This window comes from Camelus bactrianus, chromosome 14 (assembly GCF_048773025.1).
Source record: "Camelus bactrianus isolate YW-2024 breed Bactrian camel chromosome 14, ASM4877302v1, whole genome shotgun sequence".
NCBI lineage: Eukaryota > Metazoa > Chordata > Mammalia > Artiodactyla > Camelidae > Camelus > Camelus bactrianus.
Genome location: NC_133552.1, coordinates 6,426,047 through 6,453,666, shown reverse-complemented (window position 1 = coordinate 6,453,666; position 27,620 = coordinate 6,426,047). Strand labels below are relative to the sequence as shown.

Below are 27,620 nucleotides of genomic sequence, written 5' to 3'. Positions count from 1 at the left end.
GCCAGCTCATAGAGTCTCTAGGAAGTTACTGTTTTAATCTCTGAACTTCTATGTGTGTAAAAGACGTGATAATAAATTTACTGAGTGTGCTTTCTAAAATCAAGCTGGGCTGAATTTATAAATCCAAATTTGTTGCTTTTTAATGGTTAACATTAATTATTACTAATGTACTTTAATATATTAATAAATATATTCTAATAATTAAACTTAACATTAAATTTGATTGTATTTAATAGCCTGGATGATCTGAGGTTGTATTAACCATTTGTTCCCTAAGGTGGTTGAAGCGGAGGGAACCAGGTCCTGCTAAAGGAGACAAGTCTGGGCTTGGGAGGGGTCAGAGGAGAGGGGAGGAGTCAGTAGGCAAAGAACCACCGTCAAGCCCCGCCCCCTCATTTAGCCACACCCCTAGTTCCTTGCTAAATAGCCTGATTCCTCAGCCAGGACACCACCCGCTCACAGGTCACAGTTCACCCTCCCCCAGTGTTGAACTTGCTTTGCTTCACCGTTGATTTGAAATTTTCCAAAATTCCTTCCTACCAAGCTGCACTCCCTTGTCTTGGCCCATTACTGAATTTGCAAGCAGCGCTCGGGAGGCAGCGCATTCATTTTCATCTCGCTGCCATCGAAACCTTCAGGGTCTACCTTCCCAGCCTGGACCCATTCTTCTGAGGCTCTTCAAAAGTGAGTAGTTCTTTGTTTTGTTTTTTGTTTTTTTTTTACTGTGGATTTTAATTTTTTGAATCAGGCCAGAGCACTTTGGAGTGAATTTTGGTGGATAATAAAATAGGAATATTATTTGAATCTAAAATAAAGGGCACTAAAAGGTAACAAGACATTTTTTCTCACTCTGGAAGTATTCCAAAAGAGGGCCTCTTCTGCTTGGGGTAATGACAGTATTATTGCAACAGGCTAAACAAAGTGATGACTTTGCATGACAGCTTTGATGATATATGAGTTCTAGCATTTTTTTTAAAGGGCTTCATACTTTATCCTGTTACCACAGACATGCATGTATCTGTGTAAACTTACACATGGCAATGAATTTCATAGCCCAACAATTACTCACTTCCCGGTGGAAGAGCTGCAGGCAGTCACCCAGTCCCCAGGATCAGTTTGTTGTACTATGGCATGCTGGTGACATCCGTCACCCACCTGAGCTTCCGAATGATGGACTTGTCCTACAGGGTTGAATGGTGGAAAAGAACAAAAAAATGCCCTTTTAATGATAAGACAGTTTCAGTTGTCTCAAGCTATTCTGGTCCGTAATATGCATGCTTAACATTTTAGAATTTTCTTTAATTGACTTTTGCCCTCAAGTACAGGAATATCTCGGAGATATTATGGGTTCAGTGCCAGAGACCACCTCAATAGAGTGAGTCACATGAGTGCTGTGGTTTCCCAGTGCATACAAAAGTTAAGTTTACACCGTGCTGTAGTCTATTAAGTATGCATTATGTCTTAAAAATCAATGTACACATCTTAATTTAAAAATACTTTATTGTTAAAAGATGCTAACTGTCATCTGAGCCTTCCACGAGTAGTTATCTTTTTGCAATAGTAGCATCAAAGATCACTGATCACAGGTCACCATAACAGATATAATGAGAGTGAAAAATTGTGAAATATTGCAAGAATTATCAAAATGTGACACAGAGAAACAAAGTGAGCAACTGCGGTTGGGAAAATGGCACTGATAGCCCTGCTGGATGCAGCGTTGCCACAGCCTTCAGTCTGCGACCAATGCAGTACCAGAGAAACGCGATGAAACAAGGTCTGCCTGTAAAAAGAACTTGCTACATCAGCATCAAGAGCCAACTTTAGCCCCTCTCTCTAGGCAGGGCTTATTTGGCAGCCTGAGGGGTATAGTTTAGCTGTATCTTCCAGGGTGGATGGTAAGTTTCCTGAGGGCAGGAATGGGTGTCTGTATTCTCAGCACCCTGCACAGAGCCTGAGCAGCAACAAGGGCTCAACGATTCATTGAATGAGATAATGAAACAATGACTTAAAAGACAGATTATATTCTGGAATGGGTCAGGTATTGTTATTCCTGTCCTAAGCGCACTTCCCAAATGCTTCTTGCCTTCTGAGGTTCTGATTCTGTGATTCATTAAGTTCTCTGAAGAGAAACCCTAGCACAGCCACCTAAACTGAAATAACCATTAACAGGGAGAAAAATGGAAAATTCTTTTCCATTTGTCATTCATTAAGATATATGGTAAATTACATGATGGAGTCACATGTAATTCATCACTCCATCTGATTTTAGAAGCAGGAGGAAGAATTATCTTGTGCTACATATAGAGATCATATTTTATTTGCATTCAGTAGACTGGCAAAATCCAACATGAATATATTATATTCAAGGACACAATTTCTGTAATCATGCCACTTGAGGAGCAGTTTAAAATAGCAAATAGAATCAAACTGGAGCACTCAGCATCCTTAGAAAATGAGAATCACATACAAAAACCCACTTTCTTCTTTTCAACTTCAGCTGCAGGGACCAGAAATAAATGGCTCCATCTTCTCTGATCATGATTAAGGTGTCATCAGTTGCGGAGAGAATGCGCAGCACGGGACCCCCGTATGACAGCCCCTGCAGCACAGCAGGCAGCTGGAAGGAAACCTCTTTTTGTCGAGCCAAAGCATCAGCTTGCTCAGAATACACGAGCTGCAGATATGTGCAGAAGCCATCCTGGAGAATCAAAGAAAATTCATTAAACCTCTCCTGTCTTTCTGGCTTTCCGAAATTCTCTTTATCATCCAGGCGCGACTATCCTTTCTTGGACATGACATAAGTATCAGTACGACCTAGTTCACTGGTGTGGACTTGGCTGCCAAACACTCGGGGCTGATAACTGAGTTGGGCCTGCTGGACTGCTACCCAGGGTCTGGGCTCCCTTCCGGGCCCAGTCCCTTCCTCTAAAGGTGACAATGGTGGTGGTGGTTGAGCATAGACCCTGTTCCAGGCCATGTGGACCCTCACCTCCATCCTGGAGATAACTGGATGAGATAGGTAATTGTTCTCTTCATGTTACAAATTGGGAAACTCAAGTCTAGAAAGGTTACATAGCCTTAAACAACTGGCAAGTGGCTGGCCTGAGACTTGAGCACCCGTTGGTCTGTTGGTCCTACCCACCAGGATGTATGCCTCATTTCGAATCTCAGCAGTGTATGCAGGGAAAAGCAGGCCTGTGGTGGGAGGGCAGGGGTGGGGGTGCCCACAGGGCCTGGGAACACCTCCATTTTCTCTCCACTTCCCCCAAAGCCCTACTTCACTGGTCTCCCCTTCCCTTCCCTGGAGTCCTGACTGCTCCTTTTCAAATCAGATGACAGTGAAAACACTTGTATTTGATTTGGTTGGGGAGCTGCTCTGAGGTCTGAATAGAGGTGTCCCACCGCTCAGCTTGTCACTTTAGAACTTAATTCATCCTAGAACAGCAGAAGGATACTGACGCACAATGGCAGAGAATTTTAAAAGCAGTTGCCTCAGCTCCTCATTATTGGGATACCCCCATATTGGGATACATTGATAGTGATGATGATAATAATATTTGTTGAGAAATTACTCTGTGGCTGTCCCTGTTCTAAACCCGTTAGATGCGTCAGTGAGCTCATTAGCATCAGGTGGCGCTTGCGCCCAGGATTTCTTGCTCACTGCTGTTCCACGTTTGCTTTTGGGCAAAGTGGCAGGTGTATCCTCCTTCCCTGGCTAGGAAAGCCTTCTTGGAACTTGCCTTAGCTACTGAAATTCCTAGTTAAACTCTTCCAAGTATAACCTGACATTACAGGAACTTTTAAATTGTAAACATGCGTGTCCCCTTGGTTCAACTTCCACTTGGCAAAGGCACTGAGGGGCACAGGGAACAACAGAAAGGCTCAGAAGCAAACATCTCATACGTTTCCCTTACGAACTTCAAGTCTGAGTTACATAACACCACCCAACTTACCCACTGAATTTTGCCCACTGCTTTATAGTCTATTTTCATGAAAAGTTGTTCTATTTGTTCAATATTCTGGAGAGGAAAAAAATTAATCTGTTTGATAGAGTAAATTATTCACTGGATTGGTGGGTAAAGGGATACAGGAGAAAGGGGACAGCTTTACTTTTCCAGTTTATGAATTTCACATTCAAAAATGCATAATGCTTAAAGCTCTCTGGAATGTTTGCTTCAGAACACTAATAGGACTATTAATCTGGATTCAGTGCACTGACACCAAAACTCTTCCCCAGTGAGAGACTGGGCTCCTAGAAGTTCTATTTTTGAAATCAGGCCCTAATTAGTAAGAGGAGCTGCGTGTCTCCCAAGCTTGCGCTCCCAGGAGGTCCCACTCCACCCTGGTCAGTTCCAGCTAGAGAACTGACCTGTCTTTAGGGGCCCCAGTTGGAGATAAACAGCAAAGCAGGTTCTGAGGACAATGACTCGGTTCGTGAGGGAGTTACTCACTTGGGCGTAGCCAAGACAAAAAGATGTGCAAGTCATGAAAATTATGTTCAAGTGTTAGAAAGGTCATTGTGTGGGAGCAGATTTCCTCTGTGTGGCCGTAGCAGGCAGGCTAGAAGATGGACCCCATGGTCCCTGCCTCTTGGTGCTCATGGCTGATGAAATACCGTCTCCTTGAGTAACTTGCCTGGGACCAATGGGTCTCAGTACCTCAACACTGAAGTGATGTCACTTCTGTGATTAGATTACATGAGATCATAACTTCCGTCTTCCTGGTGGGCGCTCTCTCCCTTGCTGGCTTTGAGGAAGCCAGCTATCATGGTGTGAGCTACCCACGTGGAAGGGAACTGAGGGCAGACTCTGGCCAACAACCAGTGAGGAACAGAGGCCTTAGTCTAACAACCTGCAAGAAACTGAATCTGGCAACAACCATGTGTCCTTGGAAGTGCATCATTCCCCAGTCAAGCTTTCAGATGAGATCCAAGCATAGCTACCACCTTGATGCAGCCTCACAAGACACCCTGGAGCACAGAATCCAGCTAAGCCATGACTGGATTCCTAACTTACAAAAACTGTGAGATAACATACGTGTAGTTTTAAGCTACTAAATTTGTGATAATTCGTTCTGGTGCAATGCCTAATTCATACAGTGATTCATAAGATTAGAAGTTGGGCTAATGAGTAGAATGCCAAGAAAGACCAATTTCAGCTCAGAAAGGGAAAAAAACTTATTTTTAATTTAAGGTCACGTCTCTCCAGCCTTGAAATGGGTAACCTATAAGGTATTGAGTTTCCTTTACCTGAAAGTTTCCAAGCATATGCTGGCTCCTGGCTTAGCAGAGAAGAGAATTTGTGCATTGAAGAGTTTACATACTAAGTGACTTCTAAGATTCTTTCAAACCCTTGGATTCCATAATTTGCAGCTTCAGGAGAGATGGTCAGGTTTTATGTCTATTTTGGGGAGCGTGAGATGTTGGCTTTCCTCTTGTAAGTCCCAGGGGTGTATGCCTTTGCTTGGTAAAGACACCAAAATGGAGGAAATAAGATGATGCCCGATCTCCAAGACACGGGCATTGCCCCCTGGTGAGCTGATACCCCGTGCCAGGGTAGGGGTCCTGTGAACAGGCCCTGGCTGTGGGACTAAGCTCAGCCCCAGCTTCCTCTAAGTCACGTTCCAAAGGAGACATCGCACATTCCTGGGTATGGCTGCCAGCGCAGACATCACCATGGCAACTAGACAATACCACACACATAACTGGTAACAAATATTTTTGGAATGAAAGTCCCAACAAACCAAAACACCCAGAGGGACGGCTTCCAGAGAGCCTGGGATCAGAGATGGAACAGGAAACACAAAAAGCTCAGGATGAGGGAAACCACTGCTGAGGCTCGGGCTGCTCACCTGGACCACCCCTGTCACCACAGGGCGGAGCCTGGGAGAGGTGTGGGTCTGCCTGGATGCCTGGAGCTCCAGACCAGGTGGCATCAGGCAAGGGCCGTGCAGCGCTGTGAGCCACTGTGGGAGTGGGCCCTCGGGCGGTGCACAGGCCACCACACGGCCTCGCCCTGGCCTTGCAGCGCTGTGGCTCTGCCCAGAGAGACCCAGCTTCCTCCATCAGCCCAGAGCTGTGGGGAGCATGTGTTTGCATGAACAGCCTCTGCCCCGGCGGGGAACTACCTTCTCAGTATGATTACGTGAGATGCTGAAGGACACTGGACTACTTCCTCCTCACATAGACTCACGTACTGAAGAAAAACAGAGTGAGCATCAGCGGTTCGCCAAGCCCTGTGCCAGATGCTGAGGCTTCAGCCCTGAAAGACGTGTTACTTGCCCTCGCAGTAGTCACTGTCTCTGGGGTCACAGCAAGCCAGCAATGCAATGCCAAAGATCAGTTCTGCGCTACAGGTAACTGCAGACCACCACCAGCTTAAAAGAGGAGCATCTACTTATTTCTAGGGAAGTTAGAACAGATTCCTTTGAGTCTATGATGACTGCACTGCCTTAAAGTCCTTTGTTCTCCCAATAACATTTATTGGGTACCTGTATGTGCCAGGCATGGCTCTAAATTCTCGAAATATAAAGAAAAATCAGAATCCAGAGATAATTATTGCTCAGGTAAAAAATGGAAAGAGAACATTCTAGGCAAGGGAACAACAGCATATGGAAGCCATGGAAATAGGAAAATAGAGCATCACCTTCTCTGCTCCCCAAGGAAACCACAGGGCTTGTGGTGAGACCCCCATTCCTCGATGCCACCCATGTCTGAAATACTCAGCCTACACATTGTGCTCCTGACAACTCAGCCCAAGGTTCGTCTCTTCCAGGAGAACTTCCTGGCTCCCTGGTCTGGTTTAGATGCTCCCATAGCACCTGGGCTGAAAGCTAAGCCAGCCCTGACCTCCCTGAGGGCAGAGATCACATCGTGATTGACTTTTTGTGCCATAAGTAAATATTTATTGAATGAATGGATGAGTGAGTGAGTGAATGAATGAGAGGATAAGAGAATGAGTAGATGAGTGACTAGGCTAAAAATGTAGGTAATTAGACTGCTTGGTCAAAAAGATCTGGGATATTGTTAAAACATCTAATAATTTATCCATTGAAATCGCTCCTCTCTCTGCCCAACAGAAGTTTTGTTTATTTGTTTAATATTACTCATATGGAGCAGATATTTTTAAAAAATAAGTGCTATTTAATGATCACATCTGCATAGTGGATGAGACTCTAAACACCTAAACTTCCATGGCAACCATCGAACCCGAGGGCTTTGTAACTGAGAGGGGGCAGCTGGGACCTCAGCAGCCTGCAGTTTGACAGTGGTGGGCTTTTGTTCAAACTCAAGGGACAAAATTGTTGAGATTTACCTTGAGTGGTTTTTTTTTTTTATAATTTACGATGTAATCATGACACTTTAGCAAGTGGAGCGTAAACAGCATCTCCTGTTCTAATGTGTTCTTTATCTTACGAATACAGCCTTATTCATTGCTATGGTTTGGATGTTGGTGTACCCCCAAATTCATATGCTGAAACCCTAATGCCCAATGTGATGATATTAGGAAGTGGGGCATTTGGGAGGTGCTCAGGGCACGAGCATGGAGCCCTCAAGAACAGGATCAGTGATCTTACGAAAGAGATCCTTCTGTCCTGGGAGCATCCAACAAGAAGTCTGCACCCTGACCTCAGTTCTAGGCTCTGGAACTGTGAGAAACAAGTGCTTGCTATCTAGCCACTTATTTTATGGGTTTTTGTACGGCAGCCTGAAGGGACTAAGATATTCCATAAAATTTCATATTCTGGGCTAAAAAAATAGGCTAACCAAGATGGCAGAGAGAATATCTAAAATACTTAATTCCAGCAGTGTAGGGATGGGAGAAGTTCCCAAATTCTTTGGAAACAACCAGTGATCTAATAAAAGCTTTTTTCTCTTTTTACAGAAAAGTCTCTAAATATCTTGCTGGTCTAATGTACTGAGTAATTTAAAAGTATTTTCCCATAGAAGCTGTTCAGTCTGGGTCTCGGCAGAAATCACAGTTCAGAGCTGAGTGTGATCACGCAGATAGCTCACCAAGCCTAACTGGTTCCTAGGGTTAACGTTTTAACTGTGGTCGCAATGCTCCAACATTTATAAAACCCATTTACTCTCTTCTGTGACCTCATGCTCTGCTTCATTATGTATTTGAAAGTTTCCATATCCAGCAGCTGTCTTTCTCTCTTCTCATACTCCTAGGAGGGAAAAAGAATCATTAGCTATGAACACAGTTGCATTTTGTTTAGTCTGGGAGCAAGAGTGCCAAGAACTGAATGTCTAATTGGACTTACCTGAACTCTGTCAACTTCTAACACGTTACCTTTTTGTTCGTTTCTCTGATGCTTTCACAATTTGTTTCCAAATCCATTAAGAAGTGACAATTACAGAGAATTTACTCTTCATTGCTATTTTATAGGAGTTAAAGGATTGTACTTTCACTGAAAAATCAGCCATCAAAAAGAGAATCAAATTACCCAGATGATTATTTAGAAAGCTCACCTGCTCGATTCCTACCTGAAAGAGTGCATTTAAGCGTTGTAGCTCTTCAAGGGTCACTTGATGTTCGATCTTGCCAAAGCAAAAAGAAAATAAATTAAAAACATATAATGCTAACAGTAATGCCCATAAAATGCAATTTCTGGAAACCCATAATTCCTCTCTTTATGAGATTGGGATAGCTGAGCCTCGAAGTAACGCTTAGAATATGCCAACCCTCATTTTCTTGGTCTCTCGTTTTCTTAATCTCTCCTCCAATTCATCTGATTCCTCAGCCCCAAATTCTGGGGTAGGCTGGGCTCAACTGGGCTGGAAGGAAGGAAGAGGTGGCAAGGTAGTGGGAGGAGGGGAGACGACAGACTCAGGAGAGAAAAGATCAGGGGCTGGACGGATAGGAGAGAAGGGAGACTGAAAATACTTTGGCGGATCAGATTCCGAAGATGCTCTCTCTGCTGGGAGGCCAGTGCGTGAGAACTGCCTTTAGCCACACCCTCTGCTCTCCACTCCTTCTCACCCCAGGCTGAACCAGGAGGAGGTCTTGGCAGGACTGATCCGCAGCCCTTTTTTCTGGGGTAGTTTTCTGAAGCCATGACTAGAAGTTCTTGCTACTCGTGGTGTTAGGGAAACTGGTTACCTTGTAGTCACCTGTCCTTCACTCAATAAACAGATCACCAGGGGACGTCTCTTGCTCACCTCCAGTCTCTTAGCTTCGATCTCAACAATTCGGCTTTTATAAATGAAAATCCTTAAACTTCCAGCTTGAATGAATAAACTGTCACCAACGGGTAGAGTCAAGTTAAGTGCTGATGTTCTTGCACCGTCTCATGAGGCCTAAGGAAGACAGCGAAGGAGGAAATTGGCTATTTCCCCAACGGGCTCATCTTCTGAAATTTCTATGACCACCCCTAAGCTTCCAAGGTAGTGGCCTTTACCATAAAACTCAAACTGACACCAAAGCTCTTGGGAGATCCACCGTTTTGTAAAAGTTGACGCACATTTCAAATCGTCTGAAGTGACTGAATGATTCTTTTTTAACTTGCTTTCACTGAGGGAGAAAATTAGAAACCTGGCTCTAGAATGAGAAAGCACTCCAGCTGAAGTTTCCGCTTGAACTTTTCCCGTAGGGCTCCTCTGGCAAGACCTGAACCCAGGAGGTAACGTGCAGAGAGCTGATTGGGAAAAAGACCCCAACAGTATTCAAGTATGTCTGACAGGTGATTCCAGCAAATGCAAAAGCCATTTTTCCTCCTTGATAATAGATATTGCTGTCAAATGAATTCAACATTTTCTTAGACTAAGCCTTCTCCAGCATCCAAAAAAGCAGACGAGAGTACACCAGGCGCATACCAGGCGCACACATGACACGTGTGAGACAAGTGTACTCAAATCGGAGGCCTGAAAGAAGATGGGGCCTCTAAGGGCATGTGACTTCCTATCCTCCACCCTAGATGTGGCTTCCAGAGGGTGAAACAATTTTTTAAGAATTTGAAAATTATTCCCTTTAAGACTGGAATTTTATGAGAAAGACATGGTATTATTTCAACTTTTCCTACTGTATTTTTCTGAGCCTTTACAATTCTAAATATACAATATAAATACTCTGTGAGTCTGAAAGTTACATAAGACGTTTATATTCCTAAACTAACAAAGTGGTGACTCTAGATTTGTACAAAGCAATCAAAACATACTGCCTATAATGTTATCCTTGCCACAAACTTCTATCTTTCCACTGTCCCCAAATATCTTTTTCTCTTAGCTTCAAAATTTCCTGAAACTCTATACAATGATTATTATTTGTCCACTAAGAACCTTATTAAGTGAAATTGGCCTTGCACCTTTCTCTACCTCCATTACTCAAAAAGAACAAATAACAAACAAACCCAAAACTGCCTACCTCCCAGGAGGGGGCTCCCCAATCCAGAAAGAGACTAATTCCTCTTCATTCCATAAATTTACTAGAAATGCTTCGGAGAGAGTGAAGTAAAAGCCATTATTAAAAATAGTAACAAAGGGCATGGAATCAAAGCCAGTGATTATATAATTTATAGAGGGCTTTACAGCAATTTTCAGTTATGCATAAAATGTGACCAAAAAGCCTCACTGTCTCGCTTCACAACTTCTCCCCAGAGCCATCCAACAAGCATCCTGAACACCCTGCCTCCTCCCTGCACTTGTAAGACACCTACAGCCTCCCGCGCCTTCAGGTTTCCTCTTTGTTTTCCTGGTCATTCTATTCCATCTTTGCCTCCTGGCTGTAGATACACAGCCCCTTCTCCCACTCAACACAAAAATAAGGAAGTGGATGAAAGATAACCACAGAAGATTTTTCAGGGCTGCAGTACCAAACAATGTTAACTAAATTTCCTTTGCACCTAAGAAATCAGTTCTTAAATCTCACAGACCTCATCAAATTTTCATGTCATGATGGAAAGCGAAAAATCCAGTGATCATTAGCCAACTTCTTTTGAAAAGGCAGTAATATAAATACGATTTGGAGAAACGCAGCTACGAGATAGAGCCATTATTGTGCTTTTCCTTGAAATTATAAATCAGGCCTTCACATAATTGCATGTTTTTAAGGCAAATTTGGAACACAAAGCAGAGAAAACATATGTCCCTTCTGGGTTCTCCTGTGCTTGGCAGGGCTTGAAAATTTGTAACTGCCATCGACAGCTAGTCACATTGTATCCGTAAAAAGCTTGAATGACTTGTTTTCCTACAAATAAAAACACAGAGAAAAGCCTGACTATTTTATTTCCAAACTATCATCGCTATAGGGACAACCATAAATAATTCAGTCCACAATTGTGGAGTCAAGTTTTAAAGATATTATCGATTGCCCAGTAATGCATTTTGCTGTATTCAAATGAAATCTCGTAAAAAACTACCTGGATAACTCGCTAATATCCTATACTGGCGAGGATTCACAGGGCTATGATTCTGTTTGTCCTGACACTGCAGCCTCCCCAAAGCAGGGGGGGTGTGTTTTATGATTAGAGTGGTTTTCCCATAGGGGTTTGTTTGCCTGCTGGTTGCTCATTTGCATTGCAAATGAGCTCTCCTATTGTTACATCCCAGCAGCTCTTCGCTGCTCACTGTTGAGTCTCCTCAGTCAGGATGGTTTAGGGGTAATTTCACATCTACGACAAGGGAATTGACTAATTAATCGGATAAAGTGTCCTTTTGAAAATCTGTTCCTTGTGTGGCTGTCTCTATAGCTTCAGAAAGTAGAGAGCTATGATCCTGTGGCCTTAAGAGTCTAAAAAGGACAGTAACTTCAGAGCGTGAGGACAGCTAGAGGCTCCCAGGCGGATCGTCCTGATGAAGAGGAAGAGGGGCAGTTACAGGAACCCAGGTTGTGAAAGCAATCTTTTTCTTGGGGGAAACAAGATAATCACATAACCACTGGAAGGAGAGGGGGAAGAAAAAAAGGCCTGGGTGATTCTGCCAGGAACTCTCAAATGCACAATAAACTGAGGCTTAAAAAAAGATTGTCTTCTTAGCCATCTTAGGAACAGGAAGTTCAGAAAGTTGCTTCAATTTTAAGGAAGTTAAGGCAACCTTAGGCAGGATGCCACTAACATCTAACCTTTATTGGAATTCATTATGAGCCAGCTGCTGGGTGCTTCATGTGCGCATTTCCATTAATTTTCATAACAACTCTGAGGGAGATACTATCAGGGTCCATATTTTACAGATCAGGAAACTGAGGCACAGAGAGGCCAATTAACTTGCCTGGCTTCCCACAAATAGTGGGTGCTGGAACCAGGATCCCAGCACAGGTGATCTGTGCTGCTCGCCAACTCTCCTCTGCTGCCCTGCCTCTGCCCCAGGTCCCCGGCCAGCTCTGGGGCCAGCTCCCAAGAGAACACAGGCAGATGGGTGGGGTGGAGTGGTGTGGACTTCCAGACTGCTAATGTCCACTGTCACTCATGTCTCCTCTCCAGAGAATCTAAAAATCAGTGGATTGTTTCAACCCAAGTGGCTGGTCCCCTAAAAGTGAACCTCAAAGGCCCCTTCACTTGGAGGTGTTTTTGCTTTGTTATTTTGGTTATGCTTACATGGTTGTATGTTATATGGTTAAAAGTGTGGTGACATTTGAAGAGTCACATCTTCTCCCTTCTTTCAGTGAGTATTAAAGCCTTCCCACTGTGGGGATATTCCACAGCTTATTGAAGCTTTTAAAAGGATCCAAATTTGTTGCAAAGAGCAGCCCGAGCATTTCCCAGCTTGCTTCCCTAAATTAATCTAAAATGAGTATTTTGCTGCTTTCCCAGCTGCTTGGGTAGATTCCATGGCCTCCTCATGGTTAAAAAAAAGAACAGAGAAGGGAAGTGCTTCTTCCCGCCTCAGCAAAGAAATGCAGCAGAGCTGCCCTGGCAGGAGCATGCACATCAGCTGGAGTGCTCGAGTACCAGGTTGAGCAGGATTCTGAGGCTCTTGGCAGGGAAAAGCCAGGGTGGAGCCGCTCTGTTTGCCACGAGCACTGTAGGGAGGAGTGAGAACACAACGTGTCTGTACCAAGAACAAGGTGATGGAGAAAGAGACAGAGAAGGACTGAGCTGGGAGGGAACTTAGGCCCCTCACAGTCACCCCTCTTCCTTGCAGCCGGAAAGCTGAGGACCGGAGAAGTAAGTAACTTGCCTAAGGTCAGCTTACTGATTAGTGTTGAGACTGGAAATCTAGATTCTTTCTGCATTAGAAATGGGACTGACTCTTCCCATTCCTGGAACAAGTTGTTTGAAACTTTCCCCTTGAACCAAGTCCACAGTTGGGAGGATGGGGATGTTCCCAGCTGCCATCAGGGCCCTCCTGTAACTCCATTCATACCCTCTTTCCTAGCTGCCTTCCACCCCAGCTCTGCCTTGCTGGGAGATGCCAGGTCCCTGTTTCCTGTCCAGTGTCCCCTTTCTAGTCTATCTCTTGAGGGCACATCTTTGCTAAACACCTGTATCTTTTCTACCTGTTAGCCTGCAAAGGAAAAAAAAAAAAAGGCTCTCACAATATCCTCTGGAGTTCTAGGCACCAGATGTTGAAAACCAAGATCAGAGAGGGGAAGGCCAATATTCTGGGAACGGGATCGACAAAGCAAATCCAACTTTATTGCCCACTGTTGTGATAAATTGTAAAAAAAATGCCCTGCATACTTCGCCAGGTAACTCACAATGGCTTCCTACCTTGTCTCTGGGCTTAGCTGGGTGACTCGCTTTGGTCAATGAAAAATTAGAAAATGTGAGCAAACAGAGGCTTAAAAACATGTTTACATGATTGAGCATGTCCTCTCGCTCACGCCATCAACATGAGACCGTGCCTCAGCTAGTCTGCTAGAAGACACATTGCCCAGCCACTTAGACCTTACATCAGCTGGCAGCCTCCGGGTTTCCAGACATGTGAGCCAGCCAGCCATGGGGACAGGGCTGTCTAGCTGACTCTGCAGGCATGTGAGGAACCAGTGGTTAGTGCTGGATGCCACTGAGGTTTTGTGGTTTTTTGTTAAGCAGCAGCATCACCGTGGCAATAGATAACTAATATCCTATCTGTTCACTTATGTATTGATTGGCATGTATGCCTAAAATATCACCCCTTCCAATGTTATGTACTGTAAATCATGACTTTCTTTTATATTACAATCCTCAGTGAGAATCTGTTAAACATATATACACATGCATGCTATAAATTATATATATATTATATATAATATATATTTCACAAAATGTTATGTGTGAGTGTGTGTGTGTGTATATACAATTTATAGCATGTGTGTACATATATGCTTAACAGGTTCTCACTGAGGATTGTGATAGAAGATAAATAGAAACCTTTTACAAGTCACTATTCGCAGTTCTACCAAATTAAAGAATCTTTTCCTGCTGGTGCCCTGGCTGCCCACTCTCAGTGACAGAGCAGCCTGCAGAATCGAGGTCCGTACAGATGGACCATGTGACCTTGGGAAGATGAAGGGCAGGTCCCGACCAAGTCACATTCATTGTTTCCCTTGTGTGGAGCATGTGTCCGGCACACAGTAGATGCTCAAAAAGTAGGTGTTCAGTTGCACTTAATTGACTTTATCCCTCTGGGTCTCAGTTTCTTTATCACTAAGGGAAGAAATCTTAACCAGGTTCTTTCCAGCTTTAAAAACCTGATTCTAAGTGGCACTGAGCGAATCTGAGTGTGTGCATTGATGGAATGGCAGCCACCTACATGCTGTGCTTTAACCGTGTGTTTATCTGCCCTGGCAGATGCTCCACTCACTGACTAATGCGAGTCCAGCTCAAGCCTCCTCCCTGCTTGGAGGTCCTCAGACTTGCTAAAGCACAAAAACTTCTGCAAAGGTCAATTTAAGCTATTATCCATCTACTAAGAAACTTCTAGGTCTTTTCCTGAGAGCAGGTCTTGAGGGAGGAACAAGCATTATATGAAGGAGCTGACCTAGGGTGGTGCGGAAACAAAGTTGGCACCCTCAAAGATGAAACTTTCAAAGAGGCAACAGTCTGGAGACAAAGTGATGATAAACTTGAACTATGAAGAATGGGCTGGTCTTGCCACCCACTGCTTCCCTGGGCTCTTGCCCACCTTCCTTGCTGTCACCAGGGAAGTCAGTGGTAGAGCCAAAAAGGTCTTCATCTCCTATATCCAAAGCCAGGACTCTATGAGCAACTCTGGCTGTTATAGTTTTAATGCACATTAAAAATAGCTACTGTGTGCCTGTTTTCCCACATATATTCATTTAAATATATGTCATGGAAGCCATGCCTTTTACTTTGAAGTGGCATCATCCCACACCCTCCTGCACAGCCTTGATTCTGCACCTGCCCACACACACTCTGCGCCAGGAGCTTCAGATGCATCACTACTCCAAGTTGGCGACGAAGAGCCTCAGGCCTCAGAGGTCCCCTGCCAAACACAGCCCGGCACAAGCACTGTGTCCTGGGTCACTGCAGTTTCCAAACTGGGTAAGCCAATCAGCAAAGAATTAAAACCCAGGCTGGTTGCAGTCAGTGAAAAAGTCACCCTCAACCATGAAACGCCCCACATCCTCTGACGGTGACTGAAACTTTCTGGCGGAATCCTGGAGGACTGAAAAGGGGTTTGATAGGCAAAGCAGAGGTCAGAGTAGAACCTCCCAGGTTGAACTCTCTATGCACTGACTTGAGAGGGGCCCAGAAATAGATTGTTCATGAAGGTCTGCAGCAGCCGAAAGTCTCATCACACGGGGGCAGCTCGCTCCAGACTTTTCTGACCCATTTGACATCAGGACTTGGTGCACACTTAGGAAGCAAAAGTTTCCCAATGCACTGCTTATGCTGCTTCTGGAAGACGCCCTCTGATATTAACTATTGTCTGTCTCAGTTTTAGATGCCAATCATATTCCAGCGAGTCAGTCTCCTGACCCATTAACTGATCTCATCCTCAAAGCACTATGAAGATCCCTGCTCTGAGGAAAGCTCCTGTTGTTGTATTATGTGCATGGGTCACAATGGCAAAAAGAACAAAACCCAAGTCTTAACTCCGCATCATCCATTTCCAACCTTCCTGTCCGGCATTCATCCCATTTCTGCTTCTTGGCCAGCGTACTTCAATCGCTTGTACGTCTTATGTGCTGTTTCTTCCATGGGGGTGGCTCCACTTCGTATAACCTTGGAAAAACTCTTGGCCATCCTTTAAGGCCCAGCTCACATGCCACTTCCTCCCGGAAGCCCTCCTTGTCTCCCAAGCCAGCAGTACTCTCCCTCCCTCCCCACCGTCTCCCCGTCAGGAGCGCCTGTCTTTTGGATACACATCTTTCTCTCTTACGGAGCTCCTGCTTCCTGAAAATTAGTCATGAGTCCATCGCCTGCACTGATTTTTGTCATTTCAGTGTCATTTACTTAATATTTTTCTTCAAATAGATTGCTTATTGTATATATTACCTTCTTTAGCCTCATTCTAAACAATAATCATCATGGAACCATGGGTTTGATGTGCTTGTTAGACTTCCAGTGAACATTAGCATAAGTATACTCTTATTAAAAACTTAAAAATCTCACTTCGGTACTCTCTAAACTATTTCCTTTAAGGAAAAACTGTATTGGTTGTATAAAATCTTGAGGGGCTATGTTTTGTTTAAATTTGAGTTTTCTCTGGGGCTCGGTGTATGATATTGCTCCATAAAAAGTTTGCTGAATTAAAATCAAACGAAACGGATTAATTGGAATTCATTCATTAACATATTAGCATGAATCCAATTTATCTGGAGAGGCAATCGTGACCTTGGAAAGCAAAGAATGACACTGGAAAGGAGCTGGACCTAAAAAAGGAAAATGTTGGTAGACATGGAAAGGAGAAGGGGGAAGGACACGTGGAGAAACTGGCCACGGTGGGTCACCGGGACGCTCCGCCAGGTGTGTGCACGCGGCGAGGGCCGGTTAAGAGGCAGCAAACAGCCGATGGGTCTCCCGTGGGAGGGGGAGGGGGCCACAGCACACCTGATAGGGACCCTGGCTTTAAATATGATCATTGCGCCAGGGACCCTAGGGGATTCCAGCCCCGTTCCAAGCCCTGTCTGAGAACATGCGTGGCTCAGGAAGGTGGTCTGCTCGTCCCCTCCCCGCACCTTACCTTTTCCGCCCTCGGGCTCCGCGCCGGGTCCGCGCGGTGGGGCGGCATCCTCCCCTGGGCCAGGTCCTCGGTTCCGACTGAGGGGCCGCGCGTCCTCCGCCCGGGGAGGCGGGCCCGCAGCGGCCAGGCCGGGGCGTCGGCTCTCCGCAGCCCCTGCTCCCCCGAAGGCCGAGGTCCGCAGGGGCAGGTCGGAGCTCGAAGCATCGCCGGCTCCCCCCGGATCGCCACTGCGTTCAGGATGCCGCCCGGACCCCACGCGGAGACAGCCCGGTCAGGGGTCTCGGTGAGGAGCCTGGGTCCCCCTTCACCCCCACTGCCCACGACCCCACATGCAAGTCCCTTCTGAGAAGCCAGCTTCTCAGAGGTGGCGCCAAAGCGGGAAAGGACTTTGGGGGTGTGGAGGCAGGATCTCTACCTTCGATGGTCAAGACGGAAGACATCAAGCCGAGTCCTTCCCACTCTGCTGTAAGAAAAAGAAGAGCCCCGGATACAGCCCCAGAACGACTAGCTTCTTAACATGTTTTCGGTTCTGAGCAGACAACATAACAAGTAAGCAGTAAACTATTAAGACAAAATCCGTGTAAGTGAAGGATTGTAATTATATAAAGCTTACAACAAAGCAAATCTGTCACGATCATTTTTGTTGTAGCGTGTGGCAATTAGACATAAATAAGTTGCTTGAGCAATAATCCTAATTACTATTAATTTGACAACACATAACAACACTGTTATGGGGGATGCTCAGGAAAGTCCCCAGAGGTGACTGAGATTGCTGGTTTTTCCATGGAAGTGTTTCCACCATAAAGAACAAAGGCTATAACAGATTTGAGACTTCTTTCTTGAAAACTGTGCCCTTTTGCATTTGTGCTCAGAGAGAGTAGCACTTGCTAGACTCTTGCTTAAACTGCCTTGACTGAAAAATCTTGCTTACCGGATCTTTTTGAAACATAGAGGTTAGGGAGAAACCCATCCCTTTGGTCACCAAATAAGGCAAAAGAAGTTTGTAATCTCATTTCATCTCATTGGGCCATATTTGGACTCCAGGAAGAGGAACAAAATGCAAAACAGTTATCTTATCAGAGACCCGTCCTCAGGCTCCGGGGCAGACTGTGGGTCCTCCCTGGGGTCTGGGCTCCTGGGGGATCGGAGGGCCCCATTCAGAGCATCCTGGGTGTTGCTTCTGGATGCTGCGTGTGGAAACTGTGTCCACAGAGCCTGCGAAACTCTTTGAAAATTCTCTCACTCTTCGTGCCTTGAAATTTTATTTCACTGTGACCAAAATAACATAATATCTGTTGTGGAGAAAGGCTTCTCTAATATGGGCAGGCCCTGCACAACAAATCAGGCTTTCTGGGGTCAGGTGAAGAGAGGGGCGAGAGCCGGAGGTGAGCTGAGAGCAGCAGGATTTGGATGGGGTTGGGGGGGAGGAGTAGGGATGGTTTTGGACCACGGGCATTTAAACGAAGCACTTTGAGAACGAAGCTCCAGTGGGAGCACCGAACCTCTGCAGGGTGTGTGTGTGGCCGGGAGGAAGATGCTGAAGGGGAGAGAAGAGGTTAGGATGTGGAAGCATTGGAGACACACAACCTTTTATCTGGGGTGGGAGAGTATGGAGATACAGGTGCATGGCTTCTGATATTAAATGTCCCCAGCTGAAATGCTCACAATTCTGGTGCACACGTCATAGGGTAAAAAGCAAAGTCTGTGTTATAATGAACGTCAAGTATTCAGAGCAGTGAAAGGCACATAGTAGGTGCTCCAGGTGTGTTAACTATATTATTATTATTATTATTATTATTATTATTATTATTATCATCATCATCATCATCATCATCATCATCATCATCATCATGTCCAGCCCTGCCTCTTTTTGTTCTACAAAAGGCTGACCAAGTAGACTTGACCCTCTTGCCATAGCTGATTAGACGAGGGGAACTGAGGACTACTGAAAAGATGAGCTGGGCCGGTGTGAGTCTCTCTCCTGGTGTTTAAGTTAGGACCTTTGAAAAGGGTTCAGGAAGTGGTGGGAAAATGTTCAGGAAATGGTGGCCAGACAGACAGAAACAGACAAGCTGAGGGAGCTGAGTTGCATGAACGATGAGGCTCCAGAGTGAAGCTTTTGAGCTATTGCTCCTTGGCTACCAGATACCCCTGCAATCCAAAGCCACCATCCTCTTTATCTGCCCAGTCTTCAAGTCATTCAATCCTCCTGTTATCCTGCTAACATGAGTGGTTTCTGGGCCTCCCTGACATTTGCTGTTCTCAACCCTGATCCTTCCTGACCTCAGATTCCCCTCTCACGAAGTCTCCTTTCCTCAAGCCATCCCTCTGCTTGGAGCCAGGGGCCCCACTGCCCCCACAGTCTCTACACAACTGCCACTCTGGTTTTCTGACCTTGGACAAATCGTTTAACTTCTGTGACTTTAATTTTTGTGCCCATAAAGTGAGGTGGTAGGACCCAGTGATCTTGCAGGTGCTTTTTGACTTTTCTGCTGCACTTTAAAGCTCCTCTCAACTCATACCTGTTAGGATGTCTAATATCAAAAAGATGAGAGAAAAGTGCTGGCAAGGCTGTGAAGAAAAGGGAACACTTGTGTACTGCTGGTGAGAGTATGAACTCCCACCAGCAGTACAGTGCAGATACTATGCAAAACAGTATGGAGGTTCCTCAAGAAATTAAAAATAGAATGATCCAGCCATTCCACTTCTGGAATTTATCCAAAGGAAATGAGATCATTGTCTCAAAGAGATATCTATGTTCCCCTGTTATTAGCAGCATCATTCACAATAGCCCAGGAATGGAAACAATCTAAGTGTTTGTCAATGGATGAATGGATAAAGAAAATGTGATATATATATAGATAGATACATGTTTATGATACATATTTCTTCAATGGAATATTATTCAGCCTTAAAAAAGAAGGAAATTCTGTCATTTGCAACAATATGAATAATGAAACTGGAGGGCATTTTGCTAAGTGAAATAAGCCAGACAGAGAAAGACAAATACAGCAGGTGTCACTTAACATGTGGAATCTAAACAAAAGTCAGACTCATAGAAACAGAGCACAGCAGTGGTTGCCAGGGGCTGGAGGTGGGAGAAATAAGAAGAGGTTGGTCAAATGATAGGAACTTTCAGTTATAAATTGACCAGGGACTGAGGATCTAATGTAGAGCCCGGTGACTCTGGTTGATGACATTCTATTGTATAATTGAAATTTGCCAAGAGAGAAGAACTTCAATGTTCTCACCACAGAAAGGTAGGGGCAAAAAGACTCTCCTGATGGGATCCTATCCCAGCTCACACCTTTAGGCTCTGGGTCTCCTTCCGTCTAGGAACACCCAGTGCTGGTCTCACCTAAGACCTTCTGCTCGCATTGTCCCCAGCCAAGGCACCTCCCCGCTGTAGCAGGTGTGTAAGCTGAGGGAGAAGCCTCAGTTTTAAGTCAAGGAGGAGTTCTGGGGTGGGTGTAGGGTGTAGCCCAGAGCTCTCTACCGGTCTGCTCTTTGAATCTGACCAAGACTAGTCAGCAGGATGGGGACAGGTCATGTTATGGTATCATCAAAAATATCTCCTCATTCTTAATGAAATGTTTTCGTGGTTCTTGCGAATATCAGTGTCTCTCTCACGAGGAACATCCCATAATTCGTAGTTTGTGTCCTGTCCCCCCAGAGGCATATGTTGAAGCCGTAATCCCCAATATGCTGATATTTGGAGAAGTAGTAAGGCCATGAGAGTAGAGCCTTCACGAAAGGGATTGCCACCTTTATAAAAACAGACACAAGAAAGGCGACATCGCTTTCCACAATGCAAGGATACAAAGAGAAGCTGGTTGTCCATAAGCCAGGGAGACAGCCGCCTGCAAGAGCCCCACCATGCGGGCACCCAGTGCCTGGGCTTCCAGCCCCCAGAACTGTGAGAAATAAATGTTGTTGTTTAAGGCCCCCAATCTATGGCGTTTTGTCATGGCCACCCGAGCTAAGACAGGCTCTCCTGGCAACGAATTTAGGTTTGTACCGACATGTTTAATGGAACCATCATGTTTCATTCCTGTGTGCCCCCCTCCCCCCAGCCCTTTGAAGGACCTACTTGCCCCTCACCCCACTCTCAGTGTTTGCGTTTGCCCAAACCACCTTCACTTTCCACTTCATGCCTTCCTGTTTCTTCCTCTTATTTTTCCAACCAACATACATCAGCTCTCGACATCTGATCAGGCCCCCTTTTGGGGAAGGCCCATTGGGCCCACTTTCCAGTTGACCAGTCAGCCTGCCTCCCGGCCTCTGACCTGAGCCCTGCCTGTTGCTGATCTGACCTCAGACTGTCAGGAGCTTTGGGGTGTGAGTCATGCCACCTGCTGTAGTCCACACGGCTCCATCACACGCCTCCCCATTCCACCCCCCAGCCTGCTTCAACACAGACACAGACGGGATATTGAAGAAGCCCTGTGCAAATAAGAGTTTGAAAAAGCAGTGCAGTTCAGATGAGAACTAATCCAAACCATCGGAGGGGCGCATTTGTGCGGCGGCCTGATCAGAGCCAACACTAACATCCTCTGCTCCCTTGGAGTCTGTCTGCAGAATGTGCTTACCAGGCTGGGAGACATCGGCCTGTTTCAGATCACGAGCTGGCATGCCCTGGTTGCCCATGGCAACCCAGCTGCGCTGGAGTGTTCGCATTTGTAAATGTGTGTGGGCTTAAAATTATATTATTGATTCTGTCTGGAAGACGATAGTCTGATTTGTATATAGCTCTGAATAAATTACTCATTATCCTTTACAGCCGTCAGAGTATGAATCTCCCTCTCTCTTTCTTTTCTTTTTTTTTTAATTTTAGAGAGACAGCAAATTGTGTCAGCAGATGTGAAATGAAATGCCTCCCATAACAGCCGTACTAAGAAATCATCGCGGGCACCAGCCTGGGACGTTGTCCGGGTGTTACTAAATAGACAAAAAACGGCATGGATTTGAGAGGGATGGGACCTACACTGGGTAGTCTATTTCAAAGGGACCATAAGGTGTAGTGTGAATTGCAGTGACGAGCAGACAGAGCAGAGGGAGAGGCAGCCCCACCCTGGACTTGATCTGTTCGAGCTGAACCCAAGCTTTCTCTTCTGCTTTCTTTGTTGTGTAGTGTATACTCAGACAGACTGAACTATTGTTCCAGCTCATCCCTCCTCCCTGTATCCACGCCTTTTGCCCTGTAGCTCTGTAGACCGTCCCACAAAGGGCACTGTGTACTGCCCTTGACTTTGGGCTTGATCTTATAGCTTGCCTTGACTAGCCAAAATGGCAATGTGCTAGTTCTGAGCCTTGGCTTTAAGAGACTTCAAGAATTTCCACTTGCCCTTCTGTGTTTTTTGTCATCACTGCGAGAAGAACTTCCCTTGGGCAGCCGCTGCCCCTTCAGCAGCACTCAGAATGAATACGTGTAGAGCAGTCACCCCTCCCCACCCCACCAGAATCAAATCCAGCAGCGCCCCAGCAGCGCCCCAGCAGCACCCAGCCCAGATGAGCTGCTTTGGCCAAGCTGCAGACGAATGGGAAGTAAATGCTCGTTGCCACCAAGATTTTATAGGTACTCATTACGCAGCAGTACCTGGCTGTTAAAGTCCCCCATCTTTCAAACATTACAGCATTCAGTGTCACTGATGTTGGGAAAGAAAGGAGCATCCCTCTGCTCTCTGTTTCAGTGGTCACTGATCGCAAGCCTCACTGAGAGAAAGTGCAGATCATGCATCACCATTTGAATTCATGTTGGGCTCTTGTTACGCACCGTGCCATCAAACATGGCTTTGCGACAGGAGCCACAAGGAGGCCAATACATCCGAGAGAAGCTCCAAGTAAATTGTAAGATTTCATCTCTACCCCTTTAGTGCCTATGGGAGTCCTGTCAAAAGATTGGTGGGATTATGCTTGAACTGGGGAGGAAGAGTGGCATTATAATTGTCAATGTTTCTTTCAATTCACTCCCATATGAACATCTTTATCAGAATGCGACATATTACTATGCTTAGGCTCTTTCTAAACCTCCATGTTTCCACTCTCCAGTCAAGTATGTACCACACAAGCACACTTGATCATTTTCAACAAATACTTTTTGAGTACCTACTGTGGGCTGGACACTTATGGTGGGAGTGGCACGCTAGATGCCATGTTGAATAAAAGAAGAGTGGTTTTCATGAGCAGTTAGGGAAGGTACGAATCAAGACATCCCAGACATCTGTTCTGAGACACTGGGCAGATGGAGGTGCCAATCACTAAGATGGGAAAGCCTGGAGAGGGGCTGGTTTGGGGGAAAATAGAAAGTTTGGTTTTGGACATACACGTTTGGGATGCTTCTGAGACATGAAAGGAGAGCCATCAAGTGTGCAGTTATATGTCCAAATACGGAGCCCAGAGAAGAAGGGTCTGGGTGGGAGATATAAATCCGGAGCATCAGCAGCATGTAGATGGCATTTAAAACCGCAGGGCTGAGAGGAGAGCACACATGGAGGAGAGAAGAGGGCCCGGCCGAGTGCTGAGGGGTTCCAGTGTTTCGAGGACAGGCAGAGGGAAGAGGAGTAAGCAAAGGGGACTAAGTGGCTCAGCTGGGATATGGGAAGAAAACCAGAGACGTGTGGTAGGAAACGCTGCTGCTTGCCCGTCGTTCCCGCCTGGCAGCTGTCTCTCCCCATCCCTGCTGACGGAACTCTGCCTTGGGTAGGTCTTGGGGGTCTTGCCCACCACGAGAGGCATGGCTTCTCCCTAGTCTCGGGGGGACGAATCGTGGGGTTTAAGATGACCACAGTAATCTGCTCTCCTTGCTGGTTTAGGTTTACTCATGAGCATGAGACACAACTTTGGCCAGTCAGATGTGTGAATGTAAGTCCACTGGCTGACTACGGGAAAGGTTCTCATGCTTTTAAAAAGTGAAGGAAAGGAGAAAACTGAGCTCCTTTCCTGCCTCAGATGTGGATGGAGATGCTGTTGCCATCTTGCAACAGGACATATGTGAGCCCAAAAGCCTGAACAACGAGGATGGAAAGAATATCTGTGTTCAGGTACACCTTTGCATTGTTGAATTAACCAACCTTGGGGTACCCTCTACCGACAAATGTATGTTATAAGATAATCAATTTTTTAATGTTTGGGCATTGTGGGTCTTCCATGACCCCTGCGAGGCACTAAGCATCCTAGCTGGTCCCTGTGGTTTCACAAGACCGAGAGCAAGGTAACCCATGCCCACTGGCAACAGGATTACACCAAGGGCCTTGAGGGCGGTGCTTGGCCCTAACTGAATGGTTTCTTTTACCTTGCTGGGGGGAAGAGCAATTTCCCAATCTTTTAAGTGTACTGTTGGTCAATCTTAATACTAATTTCATATCATGCTTACAATTTGTTTCTTTCAATACTCAAAATCCAAATTCTTCTGCCAACCTAAAAGCATGTTTTATCTCAGCTATCCCAGAAGGAGTGGATCACTTTTTTCCCACACAAATGCTTTAAAAAATTTTTTTTATTGAAGTATAGTCAGTTTATAATATCGTGTCAATTTCTGGTGTACAGCATAATAGTTCACTCATACATATCCATACACATATTTGTTTTCATATTCTTTTTTGGATCGCTTTTAATTATGACATCTCACCCACCCTTGGCCAGCAAGAAGGATGCTGAGAAAGATGAAATTGGAAATATTTTAGGGCTTGTTTGCCAGCTAACATGGAAAAGAAGAGATTCAGGATAGGTCAATAGGAAATAAAAATAGATACCAAAGGGTCAGGGCAACAAGAAGATGAGATAGAAACTTAAACATAAATAAAGTACTCTGAAGTCAAAATGTTTGATATCAGTAGCTTAATTAACCAGATTTTAAGATAATGACTGTATATCTTTAAATGGCTTGGGACGTCCTTACAGCTTTTTGAATAGTGTTCTTTTTATTCAATTAATGCTTCTGAAAGAGCTTTAATTTTACATTAATCAAAAGCTCTCATGATATTCTCAGGATTTACTCGAATTCAAGGTTTTTTTTTTTTTTTTTTTAAAGTGCAATTAAATTATCAAGGCAGAGGCTTTGATTGCAGGACGAAATTCCATAGCAACAGCTAGCTGAGCACGCTGAGCCCAGCGCACTGATGCACCCAAGTTCGTGCCAGGCCGAGGGGGCGCGTGGTCAGCTCCACAATGAATGGGACAAGCTTCCCTCTGCCTTCCTCCTGGGGAGCAAAACCTGCTTCCTTGGCAATTTAAATAGTTGCCTTATAGTACCCATTCTTACTGCAGGCAGCTCTCTCTGCCTGTACCCCAGGCAGAATTCTAGAAAATTCTATGACGTTTAAAAAAAAAGCAAAGAACGAAGAGAACTTTCTCTTACCTGTTAGCATGAGATGTTTCTAACCTTCCCAAAGCAGAACCCGCTCTGCTTCCTCTCGAGTTCATGATATCAGACAGCAAAACCTGCCAGGTACTCACTCCTGACTGATTAGACTCATGTCTGCTCGGTCCCCAAGAGCAATTACTGATGATCAGAGAGAGGCCAGGTGAAGAAAATCTTGCTGCTGTCTCGCTGGGAGCAGCCAGTGCTGAAGAGCTCTACCCACGGTGGTGTCTCGCCGCTCGCTGTGCCAGGCTTTGTAACTGGAGTACCTGGGTGGGGGCCTCCCCTCTCCGCTCCTCCCCACGTGCATTGATCCCTCACATGTGAAGGTTATCGATGCTAACACGAGGCTGGGAGGAGGGACGGGGAGGAAATGCCAGGGAGTGACAAAGAGGAAAATAACTGGTATTAAAAATGCTCTCTTAACAACTTGCCCTGCCAGGGTATCATTAATAGTAATTATATGTGGGCGCCAGCCACTGTCCAGAACTGAACCCTCGATTACCCACTCCCATGCCTCCTCCACCTACCCCATCTCAGATGACAGCTCCATTTTTCCAACTGTTTAGGGAAAAACCCTTGGAGTCATCTCCCTCCCCTCTTTTTCTTCTAAATGCACATTCAGTCCGCCAAAAAAGTCCTATTGGCTCGACCTTTGAAGTATGTCTGGAATCCAACCACGCCTCACTTCCTCCAATACCTCCCGGTCCAAGCCGTCCACGTCTCTCCCTGGGCTGGCAGTGCCTCCTCACTGGTCTCCCTGTTCTCGTCTCTGCTCACCCTCTACAAGATATTCCACTTACAGAGCGATCTTTTAAAAGCAGAAGTTGGACAATGTCAATCCATGCTTCTCATCTCTCTCTCAAAGTAAGATTCAAAGTAAAACTCGTTGCCTCAGAGGCTTCTGTGATCTGCCCTCTGCCTGTCTGACCTCATCTCCTGCTGCTCTGCCCGCCCTTCTCCGGGACCACGCTGACCTTCTGTTAGAACATGCAGGGCTTCTGCCCTTGTCCCCTTCTCCTGAAAGGCCCTTCCTCCAGACATCCACAAGGTCCTCCCCTCGTCCCCATTCTCTGGGGTTGGTTGTCCCCATGGGGCTCAAGACAGATCCTGGGCAGCTCTGGACGTGTCTCACAGCCTCATAAGCACGGAGGAAAGAGAGCCCCGCACACACCTCCACGAGGATAACCTGGGGCTGGACTCTGACTGTGGCCAGAGAGGAGGGGAACCAGACATGGCCCAGGGAGGCCGCAGTGAGTTTTCAGCTGACATCAGATGCCCGTGGCTGGAGTTGGGGGTGGGGAGTATCCCTGAAGTGAGATCCACTACCCTGGGAAAATACTACATTTGCTAACGTGTCTGTATTTTCCACTCCACTCTTAAATCTTTAAGAAGTGTTACTCTGTCTTTGATTTTGGTATCTAATATAACACAGTGTCTGGCACAAGAGACTTGAAAATATTTTAAAATAATGTTGAATGAAGGATAAAATTTAAACTCTCATAATCATACACCTTGGATTTTCTGGAACAATCCCAATTTCATGAAATGTGATTATTTTTTAAGATGATTCTCTAAATGAATGAATAATTTCACTTTATATTTTGTAAAGCATTCTGTAAAATTTCATTCAGAAATCATATTCAGTATACTTGGCCACACACTCTGCTTCTGGTTTCGGTTCAGAAAGCCCGGCTGCCTGTGTAGGTTATATTCTGTTTGGCCTCCAAATGCCCTTAATACCCTCCTCCAGCCCCCTCTGTGCCACTGGGGGCTGAGCCTTTGGGCTGCATCTCCCTCAATACCTTTCTAGTGATGCGCATTGGGTCTGGTCAGTGGGAGCCATTGGCAGGAGCTCAGACTGTATCAGAGGGAAGGAGAAGCCAGAATGGAGTATTTCTTCCCCGTCTCTCCCTGTTTTGTGTCTCTGGCCAGGGCTCTATCGCTCCCTGACCACAGCCCCCAGGGGACAGTGGCTCCCCTATGCATCTGGGTCTCACTGAGCTCCAGTCACACTGTCCATTCAGGCCCAGAGCTGGTAACAGCTTCCTGCCATTGCTAGTCTCTGCAAACCTCACCCTCAGAGGTATTCCTTTATTTAAGTCCCATCATGTGAAACAGGTCGGGGTGGATTCTGTTTCCTGCCTACACCTTGACTGAACCATCAGCTTAAACTTAGCAGGTGCGACT

At 45.6% G+C, this 27,620-nt stretch overlaps 1 long non-coding RNA gene across 3 annotated transcripts; it reads right to left on the bottom strand.

Moving 5' to 3' along the window:
- Positions 1 to 1,482: 1,482 nt before the first annotated feature.
- LOC123615810 (uncharacterized) lies at positions 1,483 to 25,774 on the bottom strand. Of its 3 annotated transcripts, none has more exons than XR_006723564.2 (5): positions 25,428 to 25,774; positions 9,167 to 9,304; positions 8,492 to 8,545; positions 8,015 to 8,382; positions 1,483 to 2,698 (listed from the first exon to the last, which is right to left on the bottom strand). It is a non-coding gene; the product is annotated as an uncharacterized LOC123615810 (long non-coding RNA). The 3 variants fall into 3 exon arrangements; XR_006723560.2 differs by having other exon boundaries at positions 8,015 to 8,172; XR_006723558.2 differs by having other exon boundaries at positions 8,015 to 8,545.
- Positions 25,775 to 27,620: the final 1,846 nt, after the last annotated feature.